At 39.1% G+C, this 17,952-nt stretch overlaps 1 protein-coding gene across 14 annotated transcripts in view; it reads right to left on the reverse strand.

The window, feature by feature from the left end:
- The window catches only part of TRAK2 (trafficking kinesin protein 2), a 61,649-nt gene that overhangs the window by 42,222 nt on the left and 1,475 nt on the right, over positions 1 to 17,952 (reverse strand). For 2 of the 14 annotated variants that reach the window (XM_070580721.1, XM_070580730.1), the window contains exons 2-3: positions 10,309 to 10,497; positions 6,205 to 6,452 (exon numbers count right to left, since the gene is read on the reverse strand). The exons of 2 other annotated variants lie outside the window; for them this stretch is intronic. The gene's annotated coding sequence lies outside the window, so the exon portion shown is untranslated. Of the gene's footprint in view, positions 1 to 1,739; positions 1,851 to 6,204; positions 6,453 to 10,192; positions 10,498 to 15,592; positions 15,702 to 17,952 lie in introns of those variants that run through there. 10 more of the 14 variants (XM_070580729.1, XM_070580720.1, XM_070580724.1 and 7 more) reach the window with 6 other exon arrangements.

The raw sequence follows: 17,952 nt of genomic DNA on the forward strand, positions 1-17,952 counted from the left end.
TAGTTGCACCTACCTCAGGGGGTCATTGGAGTAATTACCTGAGTTAACACCTGTAAAGCTCTTAGAACAACACCTTAGAATACAATAAACGCTCTGCAAATATTAGTTATTATTATTTCTATCACCACAAAATAGTACTATTTTATTATCATTATTATCATTGTACCTTACACCAACTTGGGTACAATGTAAACCCTGCTCAATTGCTTTAATAGCATCTTCTGTTAACATAAGACACATTTACTTCCTGCCCTCTGACAGTGATGTTAGTTTACTGCCATTGATCATTTTCTTTCTACCTCTCTGATGCATGCAGAGTCAGAGTCCTAAACGTAGCTGAAACTAAACTCTGGCAAGCACAAACAATACAGTCTCAGTGCCTTTCCTAGTTTGTAGACACATATTCTTAGTACTTCCTTGAGTACCATCTACTTTCCATGCTGGATCTTTATTCACTCTTTTTAGGAACAACTTCGCTGCTTTTCTTTATAAAACAATTAAGCAAGCATGCATTATTTAACAAGAAGCCAGCCTTTGTAATTCATGCACATTTAGGAGAAAATAAAGTAAAATAGACAAGTGACTTATTTTAATAGGAATGAGACTTAAAAAGACCAACCAAAACATGTCATTGATATAAATATTGCTGGCAAAAAACAACATGGCTCATGATTTAGACAGTTTAGCCTAGCCATGGAAACTAAATGGTCAACAGTGAGTCTAAATATAAGCCCTGTGTCTTAAAAAAAAAATGTTGCTACTTCCTTAAAACAGGACACTGGCCAAAACAGCCTTATTGAAAGGGCTAAAAACAATTCAAGGAAACTTTAAATTAATAGGAAAGCAGAGCCTAGAATTACGGTAAGCATACTGATTTAACAAAAATTTAAATTAGAAGTATATTTTGAAATTTTATTGTACAAATAATACTTTGAGGATTAATTTAAAATACATGTTGGCTGCTGATCTGCAGGCAGAAGTGGAAACAGTGCCAATCACCAACTCCAGCAGCAGCTCTTATAGGTAGTGGCAACCCTAATCCAGACACAGGGCAAACTGTGTAATCTAAAAATAAAAGAAATGTATAGTGTTCCTACATTAAACAATAGATTTTTGACAAAGACAGAGATTTACTAATTTTAATGTATCTGGCTATATCAAAAATAAGATTTACAGGGGCCAGCCCCATGGCATAGTGGTTAAGTTTGGCATGCTCCACTTTGGCAGACCGGGTTCACAGGTTCGGATCCCAAGAGCAGACCTATACCATTTGTAAGCCATGCTGCAGCGGCAACCCACACACAAAATAGAGGAAGACTGGCACAGATGTTAGCTCAAGGCGAATTTTCCTCAGCAAAAAAAATAATAAGATTTATAAAAAACAATAATTTTAAAACCACATATTGAACCACAAAAAGACTACTTGATGGCTTCAGTGCTAAAAGCTGAAAAAAAAGGGGGGAAGTGGTGTCACCACCAAAACCCAAGCTGGATAGTGAGCAACAGCCCTCACAAAGGCAGAGACCACATGCCAACACCAAGCCCAGCTGCACTGATGTGCCACAGCATGTTACACTGGCTACATCCAGCACAACTATTCTACCAGCAATTGTAACCTTCACCCTGAGGAAGCAGGATTCGTGCCCAGTAAATATTTTGTCCCTCGTTTTTGGTGCCATTCAAGGTAAAGATGAGTATGGTTTTCAGAATACGAAATATATGTAGGCAGCTCTACTTACAAACAGGTTAGATTCCAAAAGGCTGTTAAATCCATGAGCTTAAAAGTCCAAAACCATGAGTGAGATTTAGGCTTATGGGGTCTGCATTTCCTCCTAGCTGACGTATTTTGGGCATTTTTTTAAAACTGCCCTGTTTTGTTTACAGTGAACGTTTGCTGAGGCAGGAACCCCTCCCTGCCACAATCTCTCCCAACAGAAGGGAGGGAACCGCTGGCAGCTAAGGAATCCACACCAGAGCTTCACCTGCAGATTAGAAAAGGCCTTGAGCCCAGGGGGCCATCTGTGGTTTTTGATAAGCTTCCACAGCAGCGCTGGCATTCACCATGTTCAGCCTTTAAGCCCTTGAACGCTTAACTTTAACCTGAATTAACCTTTAACTAAATAGGCATCCCACTTTAACAACGACCCTCCGCCGAAACCATCGCAGACGTTCACACTTCTTCACCTTTGGCTGACTGTCAATTGTACAGCTACCTCTTTTTTCACACAGCATGTGATTGTCCTTCATAGTCATTCTCATTGTCCAGTCATATATTTAATATGTGTGATTTTCTCACCTTCAGTTTTTTACACTATGTCTACTTTTGTGTCTATCAATCTATCACTACTAGCACTACTTTTAGGGACAAAACTGGGTTTGTAATATTTACAAAATACCTCAAAACTATACACACATAAAACAAACATGCTATAAATAACAACGGCTGAGTAGAAAATGCCCATCTGTTGGTGACCAGCAGAGATGAATCCCTTGCGCTGGAGCATACTTGCCCCTATGCAGAAAGTTCCTAAGTTACACGTTTGAAGCAAATCAGTTTGCGCAGCAAACTTGATTTCTACCAAGAAAGCAAATCTACCATGCGAGGTCAGGGCTTTCTGTCCGATATATTTAGAGATGCCATTTTAGATGTTGCTGGTGCATGTGATTTCAAGCCAAATAGTAAAGAAGGTTTGAATAAAATTTTAGCCTCATGTCTTTTTTGCAAAAGATAATGAATTTATATTCTTTGAAGTAATCCAGCCCAAACTACTGTAGTGGAAAGGGATACCGTTCCTCTGTACTTTCCTCAACAAAGCAAACAGCAAGGGGCTGGCCCATGGCCAAGTGGTTAGGTTCGCGCGCTCCGCTTCAGCAGCCCGGGGTTTCCCCAGTTCGGATCCCTGGTGTGGACATGGCACTGCTTGTCAGGCCATGCTGAGGCGGTGTCCCACATAGCACAACCAGAGGCACCCACAACTAGACTATACAATTATGCACTTGGGGGCCTTTGGGGAGAAGAAAAAAAAATGATCGGCAACAGTTGTTAGCTCAGGTGTCAATCTTTAAAAAAAAGAAAAAGTGAATAGCAAGAGAGTGGCTGACTGCTAATAAGTACCTGCAATTCATCAGGGTCTTCAAATTACTCAGAGCTAAAAGCACCACAGCAACACTCAAGGTTTTCTAGGCGAGGAAGCACTTACAAGTCAATGATTGATTTTACAGAAAAGCAGCCATTAATTAAACAAGCATGGTGGCACACTCCATACTTTATCTTTTATAAGATTAGGCAAATAATACAAAAGCAAAAGATCCAAAATATTAGGGATCTTTTCAAGAAAGCAAGGTCTAGTCATTATCAGGAGCCATTCTGTTTCATACTTCACATCCATATCTTCATCAAAGTAAATGACAGTTATTAAAATATGACCCCAATCATGAGGAAAATGTTACATCATGCTTTCATATCTACTCTTTAAGAAGTTAGGAAAGCATGATTTAAAAGAAAACGTTAAAAGATAATATTTTATGGTGCTTAAATAATTAAATTTTACCTGTCCAGAAAAGTCACACATCCAGTGTGCGGGAGTACTAAGTATGGCATCTAATAAACATTATCCACTATCTCTGGATTTTATTGTCAGAGTCTTATAAGTCTAACATTAACCATGTTAGGAGACGTATTTCCCTTTTTGCTCTTACAAAAAGTATGGCCATCTGTGTCGTCTGGAACTGCCACCCAGCAATAATTCAGGAGTTCTAACAATTGTTCTTACTGAAGGTAATCCTTTCTTGTCACTAACTCCTGGACTTAGAGAAACTCTTAGAAAAATTTCCTCCAGGGGCAGCCCCTGGGCCAAGTAGTTAAGTTTGCCTGCTCGGTGTCAGTGGCCCGGGATTCACCGGTTCGTATTCTGGGCAGGGACCTAGCACTACTCATCAAGCCATGCTGTGGCAGCATCCCACACAGAACTAGAATGATCCACAACTAGGATATACAACTATGTACTGGCGTTTGGGGGGTGGCAGGGAGAGGAAGATTGGCAACAGATGTTAGCTCAGAGCCAATCTTCCTCACCAAAAAGCATTTAAAAAAATTCCCCAAATAAAAAGCCCATGGTGGGAATGCCGACTAACGCCGCCATTCATCAGAATCATCAGAAACTATGGAGTCAAATTAAGTACCTATGTACCCTAAGACCCAGCAATTCTGCTCCTGGGCATATCTATGCCAAATAAATTCCCATATCAGCTCATAAACAGACATGGATGAGATTGGGGGAGGGCCTGCTCCCTGGACAGTAGATAGGTAAAATGTGGTGAACACACCACCAAGTAACAGCACTAGAAATACAGTACTAAGTGAATAAGGGAAGAAGCAAAATGAGAGAATGCTCCTTCAGTGAGAAATGAGAAAATGTGGCTTCAATCCTGAACATGTGGACAGGAAACATTTGTCAGAGACCATGTATGCAGAATCAGCAGTCTCTGCGACATAAACTATGTGGACACAGTTCCCGGCAATTTCGTAAAAGGCCATGTTGATTTTATATTACTACCTAGTTTTTCTAAAGCAGTGTAATTAGATGTCAACTAAGGAAATGGTAAAAAAAAAAAAAAAAAAAAGTGAGATTAAGCCTCACTGTTGACACTTTCAGGTGTTTCGTTATTTAGTAAAAGCTTGGAAGGGAAAAGTGTTTAAGTTCAAAGACGACAAGAGTTTAAAAGTGGTGCATGGTGCATAATAAGCTACATTCCTTAAACAAACCTCTCCCTCATCTGATGAAAATCAGCTACAAGCTACACTGGCAATTTCCATTCACTTTCTCTTTTTCTCTTTAAAACACATGAACGCAACACAACACGCACATATGCATGTGTGCACCTTTGTTAAAAAAGTAATATGCTCATTTTTAAAAAAATCCAGGCAGTAGATGAAATGAAGAATCAAATGAAAGCAACTTTTAATACTTTACCATCTTTCACTGGGAGACAGAACGTTATGCTGTTTAGCAGCCTACTCATTTATCTTTCCATGTCAATTATCAATCTATGCCATCATTTTAAAGTAATTCATTTCTGAATTACACAGTATTCAGAATATACAATTATATAACCATTAACAGTTTCCATCAGTGATTTTCTAACATTTAACAGGTTATTCATTCACTTTAAAACTCAAGAATCCAGAACAAGGGTCAGCAAACTTTTCTGTAAAAAGCCAGATAGTAAATCTTTTAGGCTTTGCAGCCATGTAAGGCTCTGTCACCTATCTTTGCTGGTTTTTTCCAACCCTTTAAAAATACAAAAAACATTCTTAGCTTACACAACTGGCTGGATTTGTCCCAAAGGCTATAGTTTGTTGAACTCTGGTCTATACCCTAAATCATGGTATTTTTGCACCACAGAATGAAAGACTACAATGACGCCAAACTCTTACAGAAAATGCAACATATAGCTGAATAAGCGATATCAACATCATCTTTTCAAAACTCTACTTCTAGACAGAAATTCCATCTTTTGCCTGACATCCGACAGTGACAATGAGTATCAAAGGAGACAACAGATATATAAAAGGCCTTAAAATAGCACTGACCACAATTATACATCCATAGTTTTATGCCTCTCCCCATCACCCATTTTTTCCAAACTCCTTTCTATAAAAGATCATGATTGGCTTAGAAATACGAAAAACAAAGCAAATTATTATTTGGCAGTCAAAAATAATTTAGTGACGTTGTATGGTAGTTTAGTCAAAGGAAACAGGATAGGAAATAGCTCAGAAACACTAAATGCAAACCTCAAAAGGGTAGGCTTCAGTATCACATTCACAAAATAGTCTTGATTTACTTCTCTAAGAGAAAGAACAACTTGATACTTAAAGTCTATCTGAAATTCTGTACCCTTTTAAGAGAGCATTATCTTCTCTGTACCATCTGGCAAAAGAGCTACACAATGCTATAGAATATATTCAATCCTAACACTGCAAAAGTTTTTTCAAGATAGGGTTTTCTTATAACTTCTAAAGAACGGAGGCTGAATTTAGTAGGAATTATTTAGGTATTTGGGAAAGTTTGATAAATGGAGAAAATAAGAGTTAGTAGAAGGGCTCTTATTATCAAATTATACCTAATAAGGTACACATTTCATCATCTTAACGTCTGACAGCAGAGCTCCTTCAGGCAAATCCATGGAAAAGCCACTTACAGTGGAAGGTGAGGCCTTGCAGCATCAAAGGAAGGCTAAGATGCTCTGAGAAGACTCGGGTAGCAACTGTTTCTTCTCTCTCTGGAGAGGGAGAGGGAGGGAAAGAAGTCTCCTCCAGACGGCAGTGGCTCAGGGGCCGCAAGAACACCAGGAATCCACCGAAACCTTAGGGAGGGTTTGGCTTCCCCACAACGTGACATTGAAGCTTCAGGCCAACAATCTAGCTCTTAAAGGCTCTGTCTGGACATCTGGGTTACAGACATATAAAATATTAGTTCACGAGAGCAGCTGCTGTCAAGAATTTTCATCCCAGAATATTTTAATAAAATCATAGTTATTATATTTTAAAATCTCTTTTTAAAACCGAAAATTATATCCTGTTGACTAAAGTAATGGTTAAAAAAGGGGAAAAAACAATTATAGGTCTTCAAAAATGTGTAATGAAGAATAAATGGCATTATAGAGTTTGCGGATTTCCTGTTCTCTTAACCAAAAATGGAGGGAAACATGTTGAGCAGAAGCATTTTATACAATACAATTGATTCTGTGAGTACTAAAATATGTACTATACTTCTAGAATCAAATAAATCTTTCCCCAACAAACCAGAAAGCATTTTCTTTCAGTGTTGACTGGCAAAATTTAGGTACTAAATTAAAAGACACCATCACCTAAAAACCCACGAACACTTCACAGAAGATTAAGAAATAAACAGAATAGATATAATCATCCTCGCAGACTTAAGAATATCACTGTACCATTTGCTCTTCAGGACTTTATGTTCAGCTCAAATAGCAAAGAAGACCCCTAGAAACGGCACTTTGACATAGTGGTAAGGGAAACACAAACTTTAAAAACAGAAATAATTCAAGAAGAGGTAGAAAACCTGTGTCCTCATTTCTCTTTTTGCCGAAAATTGTCCCTTACTAATACAATGTAAATTTGCTTTTGCTGGCTTAAGATGACCCTAAATCCTTCAGTTATTTTAAACTTATAATACTCAAAGCCTTCAAAAGTAGAAGTTCCAAAAAGAAAAACTGTAGGCAGTAGAGCTCTTCAGATCAACAAAGTGATCAGCGGCAGCAGGACATGCAATCTTACACGACCAGGAACAGGGTGTAAATTAAAATGGGGGTGAGCGATGGTCAGGATGGAAGAATACTTATTATAAACATATGTATAAACATATGTAATTCTAATTCTGCATATCTGAGACATATAACCATTTTAGTAATGTTATTCTACTAGGCAAGAGACGTTCAAATTATATTAGTTTAGACATAAGAGTCATTGTTTTTTAAACCAATTGTTACAACCAACTCCAGGACTTCACGATAAAGTTACCTTTTGAAGGAGAATTGACATGTAATGAATGATTTTGGTTTGCCAATGAAATTCAGGAACCAATTAAGAATACAAATTTTTTGAGATGTGGCTGTTGGCTATCTGCAGCTCAGGAGACAACTGGGTTCTGAGCTTGATGGACACAGTCACCAGGTGGCTGAGGAAATTTGGGAGCCCTCCTCCTCCACCTGCCTTTCATAGTCGCCATCTCCAGTTCTTCAGGGGGCCCTCATGGGCCCTCTCCTTTCCGTCCTCAGGAACCTCATCTACTTCAAAGACCTTACCTTCCAATTATAAGACAACTAGTCCCCAAGTCTCTATCTTTAGCCCAAATTGGCATTTTTTGACTCTAAACTGGAAATCTCAGTATCAATTTATAATCAGTACCATAAATTCACCGCATTCTAAACCGAACTCATTATCCTTCTCCCATGAAATCTGTCTTTTCCTGCTTTACTAATTAGTTAATATTATCAGTTCCCCTGATCAGTAGAGCCAAAAATGTAAGAGTCACCCTTCTTCCCGGTCCCTGCTTCCCATGTAGTCACCAACTCCTGACAACTTGCTCTTCGAGTCTATTGCTATGGCCTTAGTTCAAGCCGTTCTCTCTGTCCCTGGCTACTGCAATAGCTTCCCATTTGGTCTCCCAGCCTCAGCCCTCTCTCCTCTGAGCTGGCACAGCTCTTGGCTGCATACCGCTACCCAGCCCAACCCTCCCCATTCCCTTAGCATACTGTTCCTTATGCTTCACATGTCCTCCACCTCTAGATGCACACACAGGAAAACAACTTCCAGTAACTTGGTTTCTCACGCAGATTTTCCAGTGAGGGAAAAATATACTAACTATGGGAAGCAAAACATGCAGTTTACTTGACAGTTCTACTGTATATGAAGAGCAGACATTCTGGCATATTTGTCACTCTTCAGTGAGTCTGCTTAGTGTGCCTTTCCTCCAGGCCTGATCAACTCTGAGTACACTGAGAAAACTTTAATTTCTAAACCTGAACAATTGAAGAGGAGATACCACTGCCCTGAGAGACTTTTCCTGAGCAGAAATTAGCTCTTTTGACTCTAAAAGCAAAAACCAAAACCTATTAGTTAAATTCATGACTTTACTGTAGAATATACCAAATGAAACCAGCACTACAGAAGTTTTTAAGATCAGCTTATAATGGTAAACAACTGATGATAAAGACAGAAGAGCATTCCGTGTTTCAAATGAAAAATACATGATAAAGAAATACATTCTCAATTCTGTTCTAAAGTCAGTCTTTCCTAATAATAATAGCTAACACAGACGGAGCACTTACTATGTGCTAGGCCTTGGGTTAAATACTGTATGTACATGATCCCTTTTAATCCTCACAACAACCCCATGATGCACATCTTATTATTGTCACCATTTTATAGATGAGGAAACTGAAGCTTAGAGGTTAAGCAACTTGCCCAAGCTAGTAAGAACCAAGAGTCAAACCCAAGGTTGTTTTTCCAAAGCTGGGCCCTCTAAGCTCTGAGCTCTACTGGCAAGATACTGGGGAGGGCAAGGAAGCATGTATAACTTGAAAAAGCCTCAGAGATAATTCAAATGCAATTCTCTCTCTCCACTCCACTGAGGGAAAATACTGAATAAAGGGAAAAAAGCAAGTAACCCCTAATTTCTTCTTATGTGGTTTATATTTGCTTTTAGAAATTAGTAATCTGATCTCAAAGTTGGCTGTTATTTTCTATGAAGCAGGATGATATGTGTTTTTATGTATATCATATATTTCCTTAATAAGACAACTCCAATCTGAGTTTGATTTTGCCTCTCAATGGGCTATTCTACAGCATCAAGAAGATAATATAGAAGAAATACTGTAAATTGGAAGTAATTCTGTAACTCGTTCTGAGCAGCTAAAAATACTAAGTAGAATACAGACCAAAATAAACCCTTATTCTGATAAATTAAGTCCACCTATATCTTAATATCTTGCAAATGTCAGGCATTCAATAAATATCTGTTAAATGAATGAATCAATCTGGAGTTAGGCTACATGCTTGCAATCTGTAGCAGGGAGAAAAATGAAACGATGTGAGAAACATAAGACTGTTACAGCTTTTGAAAATTGAAGGCTTTCTTAGCCCAATTTACAAGAATCTGCATAGGCCTCCCACGGTTTCAGCGAGGGATGTGAGCCTCTGCGCAGGGCCCGTCACTTACACCGATGTTGCAAACATTCCCTAGAAATGGGTTTGACAACACTGTGACAAAAATCTTTAACACTCCCTCCCCACCCACCCGGTTTTCTTATTTCAAAAACATTCGTAGAAAGATGTTTTCCCCCTGACGTTAAGACATAGTAATGAGAAAAGTCCAACACACTGCTATGGGAGGGAAAAAAAAAGTCCTTACATAAAATGGATGAACAGAATTTGATGACTCAAGGTCATACCATGACTAGCAACTACTGTATTATAAAATAGTGACTACAGTGATATCCTCCAGGTTTATAAGCTTTTAGGAGCTCTTTCTCCCTCACTTAATGGTCTCAAAATTGCTCATTTTTTAGAGACTGTAAGTGCACTTCTAATTTTGTTTCCGCCCTCACTGTGAGGCCATCAACCACCACACTTTACTGCTGCCAGGGGGCCTCCCCTCTGTCCAACCTGATGTTGGCTGAGAAACCAGATAACCAGGTTATCGGAGAAGCCGGAAGGTGTCTGTCTGCTTCAGACTGAACCCCAGGACCTGTTTTTCCGTCCTTTGCTGGTTCCTCGGGTACCTCTGTCTTCCCTGCCTCCAGCATGAGGGATTTCGTTGGCTTGCTTCTCTTCCTCTGGTGCTGTCACCAAGTGCTTTTCTCTCCCAGAGTTCTTTTCCCTGGGCTGGCCATGACTACACTCCGTCTTTTCTTTACTGTCTCCCAAGAAAAGCACAGGTCCTCCACCCTTTTGTGAGAATTGTACTGTTACTATAGAGAAATAAAAAGTGGATTATAAATGTGGAAAAATGGTTTAGGAAATCTTAAAATTTTTCATTGTGATTTTGCTCCTTAACCAGTGTATAATGACTCCCCTGCTTGGCTGCTTCCAGAAGATTAAGTGCTCACTTTCTTCCTTGCTGCACTGTGAGCTCCTTGAATGACCGTCTTATTTTTGTGTGCTCCAAACCTAAAAGCCACTGACACATAGTAGGCTCGAAACACATGCTTAACTATAAGCTTAATGATTAAAAATATCAATACACTGAATTAAAAAAGTAATTTAATGAACAAAATTGATTATTAATATATTTTAGTCTAATATCAACTAAATAAATTGCCTTGAAAAACAAAAATCCAGCTAAGAGTGAACATTCAAAAGAAAACATTGTATTATTTGCTTTATGGGAACTATAAGCGTTTGCTGTTAAAAGGGTTATTTTTACAGCAGTAACACAGTATCCACTTTTCTTGTAATAACTAAAAAGAACTAGTTGTCAGTTTCATAGGAAAGCTAAAACTGAATCTTTGGCTCATTGCTTAGTTTTATCATGCTTCCCACTAAGTTTTTGCAGCTGTTTATGAATGTATTTAAAACAAGCCTCACATCAAATGAGAAATGGTTAAATACCTTCTTTAAAAAACTCACAATTGCTAATCTAAGTCTCATTTGTCGTCTTCAATTTTGTGACTAAAAATAAAACAAAGGCAAATTCAGTGGTTTAGCAGAGTAGTAGCCAAAAAGATGAGAATGGTTGAAAGGAAATTTTTTTTTTTAAATTGTTAAATTCTGGGCGTTAGGAACACTAGTACCATCTCAGAGACATTTTAGTCGGTTTCCAGTCTCCTCTTCCTTTCTTCCTTAGACAGAGAGTGATCTTTCTTAACCAACAAGCTTCCCTTTGTTTGGATTTACACCTCTGGCCTGAATAACCCCAAAGCACCACACACAACATGTCTATGACCAAAAGCAACAGGAGGAGAAAACAGACCTTTGACGGCTGGACCCCAGATAGGAATTTACTTTACATAAGTGATGAATTTTTGAGATGTCCATTTTCCAAGTTGACATGCATTTTTTTTTTTTTTTTTGAGGAAGATTAGCCCTGAGCTAACTGCTGCCAATCCTCCTCTTTTCACTGAGGAAGACTGGCCCTGAGCTAACATCCATGCCCACTTCCCTCTCCTTTTTTGTGGGATATCTACCCCAGCATGGCGTGCCAAGTGGTGCCATGTCCACACCTGGGATCCAAATCGGCAACCCCGGGCCACCGAAGTGGAATGTGCGCACTTAACCGCTGCGCCACGGGGCCAGCCCCTGACATGCATTTTAAATATAAAGAAGTCGTTAAATCCTCCTGAAAAGGTCACAAAACCATGTGGAACGGGGCTGCCAAAAATTCGGTCATCAACCATGGGCCTCACACCACAGGCATGCCCTTCATTATCCTCTTCAAAGTCCCTCTTTTCTGAGAAATTCCGTACCACATCTTTCTCACTCATCTTTGAACCTCTGGGCTGTTCTCCATCTCTCCTACTCTCATTCTTCCCACCAATAAATCCACATAATCCATAGCTAGCTTTCTCCTGAACTCTGAGAATTAAGTACAAATATAATCCCAACCACGCACTTGCATGCTTGTTAATTGGAGTGTAAATTAGCAATCCTCTTAGAAGAGGAACTGGATGGCTGGAAGACAGAAGGGGAAAAAAACTTATTTTTTTATCATTTACCTTTCAATTCTTCCACCTTGTGTTTATGTCCATCCAGTTAAAAAAAAATAATGAAATATATGTTACTTCAAAGTCTCTAGTCCTGCCCTCTCTAAACTTTTCTCCACTGGTTCTCCTTATCTTCCACTAGCGTCATCTTCTTACTTGGTCTATTATTATGTTCAAAATCTTCTATTTTATTAAAAACAAAATTTTAAAAATCTCTCTTCCTCAAGACTCTGGGTTTCCCTCTGGCTACTACCCTCTGTCCTCAGTCAAGCTTCTTCAAAGAATATTTACTCGCATTCTCTTCTCCCCATCTCTCATTCACACTTCAACTCCAGCACAATCTGATTTTTCTTGAAACCACTTTCCTTTCCGTCACCAAGAGTCCTGCTAACCAATCCAACCATACCTTCTTAGTTGTTATCTTACGTCATCTCTGGTTCAATATTGGCGATTCCTCCCTACTTCAACGTCCCTCCCGTGGCTCTCCTGGAGCCCACATCTTACCATGAAAGCTCTTTCTCAAATCCCTTCATTTCATCACCCAGCTCTTTCCCCTTGATGCTTAAATGTTGGTGTTTACCAGAGTTCCAATTGTGACCAGGTTCTTTACTGCTACTGTTATTCATTTTCCTTTGTGCCAACCAACCACTACGACAGATTAAACTATCTTTTTAGTGTTAATAACTCCCAATCTGGCTCTTCAGACCAGACTTCTTCCTGAGCTCCACTCAATTTTTTCACAAGCTGATTATGATCCCCTGAGTTGATCTAACAAACAGTAGATGCCTCCTTTCTCTCACCTTGCCACATCCAATGCAGTACCAAATCCCGTACAGTCTAATACCAATATATATGTCAAATTTACCCACTTCTCTTCATCCCCTCTTTTACCATCTTAATGCAAGCTGTCATCATCTCTTAGACTATGAACCAATCTCCTAACAGGATTCTATTCTTAATCTCTTGTTCCTCTCTATTCTCTAAAAGGAAACAAGAATAATGTTTTTAAAACTAAACTCCTTAAAAAAAATTTAATGGTTCTTAATAATACCTAGAATAAAATCCACACTTCAAATCACAGCCTATAAAGTCTGCCGCAGTCTGGCCCCTGACTCCTTCTCCTCCCTCATCTTGCACCACTCTCCTCCTTGCTCAGACTCAGCCACAGACACACAGGCCTTTTGTCATTTCTTTTCACTTCCTCATCACACCCTTCTACCTCTGCGCCTTAGTAGCTATTCACTCTCCCTTGAACAGACTTTGGTATTGTTCTTTATATGCTAACAACTTCTCACCCTTCAGGTCTCAGCTGAAAACATCCTCAGGGAGAAGTTACCAGTCCACTTGTCTAAAGGAGCCTCCCCTGCCACCTTTATTTTCTAACTTAGCAACTAATTTGTTTCTTTCACAACATATGCTACAATTTACTTCCTGAAAGTCCTCTTCCAGGAAGGAAGGGGGAAGGTGCTATCTTCTCCCTTTCCTCCTGCTTGCTGATCAGAATGGGAATATACTGGCAGGAACTCAAGCAACTTGATAAATACTTGCTGTTGAAATGAACTATTAACTGAACTGGCGGGTGAGTTCTTTCATCATTAACACACATAATTTATCAACTCCATTGTTACACAATACAGCGTAACACTCTTAAATTAGACCCTATTTTATTTGAACTATTCCTTTCTTCTCCATGACTTGTCAGAAAGCTTTCTAAAGAGAAAGAACTTGAAGTTTGGCAAACACTGACAGAGATATATGGATAAGCTTCAAAGACCTCAATGATCATTACAACATGAATTAGTTCCACCTCTGTATCACGGGTAGACTTTGCATGCTCATTTTCTAGCACGAATAAACCATAATTCCGGGTGGTTAAACAGGACATTCCCAAGGTTGTGTGAGTCGGTAGTAAAGCTAGGAATAAAGTTAGAACATTACATATTAAGAAGCCAGCTATAAAAGCAATTTTGATAAAATGATCTCAATTAACAACTGGTCAATCAGCTGCTTACTGGACAGTTTCCAATAAATGCCTCTTGAATTAAACTAAAAGTAATGAATAGAGATAAAAAGTAGTATATGACAGCCTAAGGGAGGTTAAAGATCTAAAAAATCTAAGAGCTAAAGGGGAGAGCTCTAACAATCTAAGAAATCTAAGAAAACAAAATAACACCACCAGATAAGTAAGTATTTAATGAGTATTAGAACAGACTTGTTCTATAGACAGTCAGTGAGGGGAGAGCTCTTTTCTAGCTGAACTTCACATAGGAGTCAGACTTAAGTGGGTTCCTCAAGGATGGAAAGATCTGGATAGTGAGAATGAGGGTATTTGGTAGGTAAAGGACAAAGGGAAAAAAAAAGAGGCCCCAAAGCAAACAGCAGACACAGCCAATGTGGCCACAGTGTACAGACCAAGTTAGGCAGGAATGATTATGGAGAAGCTACTTGGAGCTTTAAATTTGACTAGTTCAGATGAACTTGATCCCAGAGGGAACAAGTTTCTAAATGGAAGGTGACATCTGAGAAATAAATCTGGAGTCAAGATACAGGATAAATTTCAGGAATGGAGAGATCAGAGACAGTAAAATAATTAAGAAATTTTCTCACATTATGCCTGGATTATTGTAATAAAGGCATAAACTGGGTGAATGGAAACAGTAAGAGGGATTTGCAAGGCAGTGAAGACAGGACTTATTAATTGATGAGTTGGGACTAGATGAATTTTATTCTCTTCTGAAAGATAGTTACTACATCTAGTATACACCTCAATCATTTGGCTTAAAACCTCACAATTTTCTTTGCCCCTCACTCCCTGAGGGTTCTCTTCCCAAACATTTGCTGTCCTCCCGCCCTCCAAACTGGCATCTCCAACCACACAATATATTCCAGCCAAAACAAGGGACTACATTTACTAGTTCTTTAGACACACCAGGAAATTCCTAACCCTATATGTTCATGCGATTTCTTCTGCCTTTAATGTCCTCTCTCCCTTCTACACATTCAAAGTCCAGCCATTCTTTACCTCCCCAGTTCAAACACCACTTTTTCCACCAAGATTTCCCAAAGGCCCCAACTCAAAGTAAGCATTGCCTCCTAATACTTTCCACTTTTCTCTAAAATACTTGTTTTTTTTAACTTATAATTGTTCCTATCTCCTCTGATAAACTGTGTACTCCCTAAGGCAACACTCAACTTATTTTTGTATTCTCCCTCCTCCTTTCATAGACAGCTGAAGATCTTGATAAATAATATACGGCAACAGCATAGTATAACGGCTAAGAGCACAGACTCTGAAGACAGACTGCTTGAGTTGAATCTTAACAGTGCCATTTATCAGCTATGTGACTCTGGGCAAGTTACTTACCCTCTCTGTGCTTCCATATCGTCACATATAAAATGGAGATCATAACAGCAGACATATCATAAGGGTGTCAGAGAACTTGGCTTAGAACAGTGTAGGCACCATAAACTGTCTGTTAAATGCAGTGGAAAAATAGTGAATACTCTGTAACAGTTGAGTAAAGCTTTACTTATTTATAGAAAACAAAATGTCAAAGCAAATCCAGTCTCTAGATACAAAACAGGTATATACAAATTCTTCCTAAATCTTCTTATGTATGCCCTAATGGTTCACTGTGCCCTTTAAAATCTTCCTTATGTTAACAACAATTCTGTTTTAGTTTGATATTTCAATATTCTGAGAAAATATTTAGTTCAGCTTTCTGTGCCAATAGACACCTAACTGGCTTCCTTGCCTCCAGTCTTATCCCCTTTGATCCATCCTCCACAAGGCTCACAGAGTAGTCTTTCTAAAATGTAGATCTAACGTTTTTCCACCGCCACAAACCCCTCCATTCCGCTCCCCTTAGGATAAAGTTTAAACCTATCAGCATCTCATACAAAATCAGCCTAATATGGCCCCAGCCTCGTCTCCAGCTTCATCGCTCAACACTTGTCACCATGAAACCTAATCGCCTGGCCATACCGCACAGGCTTTCTGTAAGTCACTCCTTTGGCTAGAACACCCCTGTGTTAGTCTGCCATAACAAAATACCACAGACTAGGTGGCTTAAACCACGGAACTTTATTTTCTACAGTTCTGGAAACTACAAGTCCAAGATCAAAGTGTTGCCAGGTTTGGTTTCTCCTGAGGCTTGCCGGCGGCTGCCTTCCTGATGTGTCCTCACACGGTTTTTTCCTCTATGCATACATCCCTGTTGTCTGTGTCCAAAATTCCTCTTTGGACACCAGTCAGAATGGATTACGACCCACCCTAAAGGTCTCTTTTTACCTTAACCACCTCTTTAATGGCCCTATCTCCAAATAGAGGCACATTCTGAGGTTATGGGACTGAGGGCTTCAACATTTGAATTTTGGAGGGACACAATTCGGTCCATGACAGCCCCTTCTCCTTTGCTTTACCCAGGCTAATTTCCATTTGATTTTCTAAGACTGGTAAAGTGATTAAAAATCACTTTAATCACTGGTCAAGTCTTCTCACCCCAGGCAGATTTCACTGTCCTTTCTCTGTGTTCCCACAGTCCCTCCGTATGCTGCTCTCCGTATGCTATCCTATCAACGCACTATCACACTTGTCTCTTTTCCTCTTCAGGCTGTATTCCATATGAACAGAGACTAAATCCCTAGCACTTAGCACAGCGCCTGGCCCACTGAAGGTATTTAATAAAGATCTGATTAAGAGAAAGTAAAAGAAAGAACAGGGACTTTGAAGAAAGGCAAGCATGGGTTCAAATCCTGGCTTTAACGCTTACTTATCTTGTGACTTTGGGCAAGTCACTATACATTGAACTTCATTCTATATAAGACAGTTGTAAAGTTAAATGGCCTAATTATAATAAAAGCATCCAGTTGTGGGGGTGGTACACAGTAGGTGCTCAATAACTGTTAAAGATTCTGAGACTGCCTGGGTTTGACATCCAGTTCTACCACTTAGTAGCTGAACAACCTCAGGTATGTTAACTTATTCTCTGCTTCAGTTGCCTGTCTCTAAAAACACCTCATAGTGCTCCTGTGAGGATGAGTTAATATAGGTAAGACATTTAGATGGGTATCTAACACATAGTAAGTGTTATATAAGTGTTTCCTATTATTACACGAACACTACAGGTCTGAACAAATATGACTGAAAACCATGGAATAATTCGGTTCCTTTAATTACTGCCATTTTAAACGTGAATATTACTTTAATGCCTCCAATTTCTTACCAACTAAAGAGGATAGCAAGTAAAGAGGTTCAAAAACCAGTACAGATGATATAAACAGAGCTCAAAACAAACAAGAAATAATATATTGTCATCTGTCTCATTCCTTATATCGGTGTTTAATGTATTTTGGGTATTGAAGTAAAATTTTTAAGAAACAGGTTTTTCTACTCTTTGTGACTATAGATGTCAACCATTTTCATGGAGAATAACACTCCTCGGCTCATATTTTCAATCGCAGAATCACTTAAACCCTTGAACTGGAAAGGACTTTTGAGATGAAAATCCCATCCTATCATGTCTTACAAAAGTAAACTGAGGTGGATTTGGAATGGCCTTATAGGGTCTTAACAAGCAGCTCTGTGGCGGATGGGAATTGCAAGCAGAGAGAACAACTTGTTCAAAAGTACTAAAGCAGGGGTTCAGGACTCATTCTAGCTGTCAACGATGTAGAGGAATCAACGTATTAGGCAACGCTAGGAAATAACGCCGGAAAATACTT

This window comes from Equus przewalskii, chromosome 17, assembly GCF_037783145.1.
Source record: "Equus przewalskii isolate Varuska chromosome 17, EquPr2, whole genome shotgun sequence".
Lineage (NCBI taxonomy): Eukaryota > Metazoa > Chordata > Mammalia > Perissodactyla > Equidae > Equus > Equus przewalskii.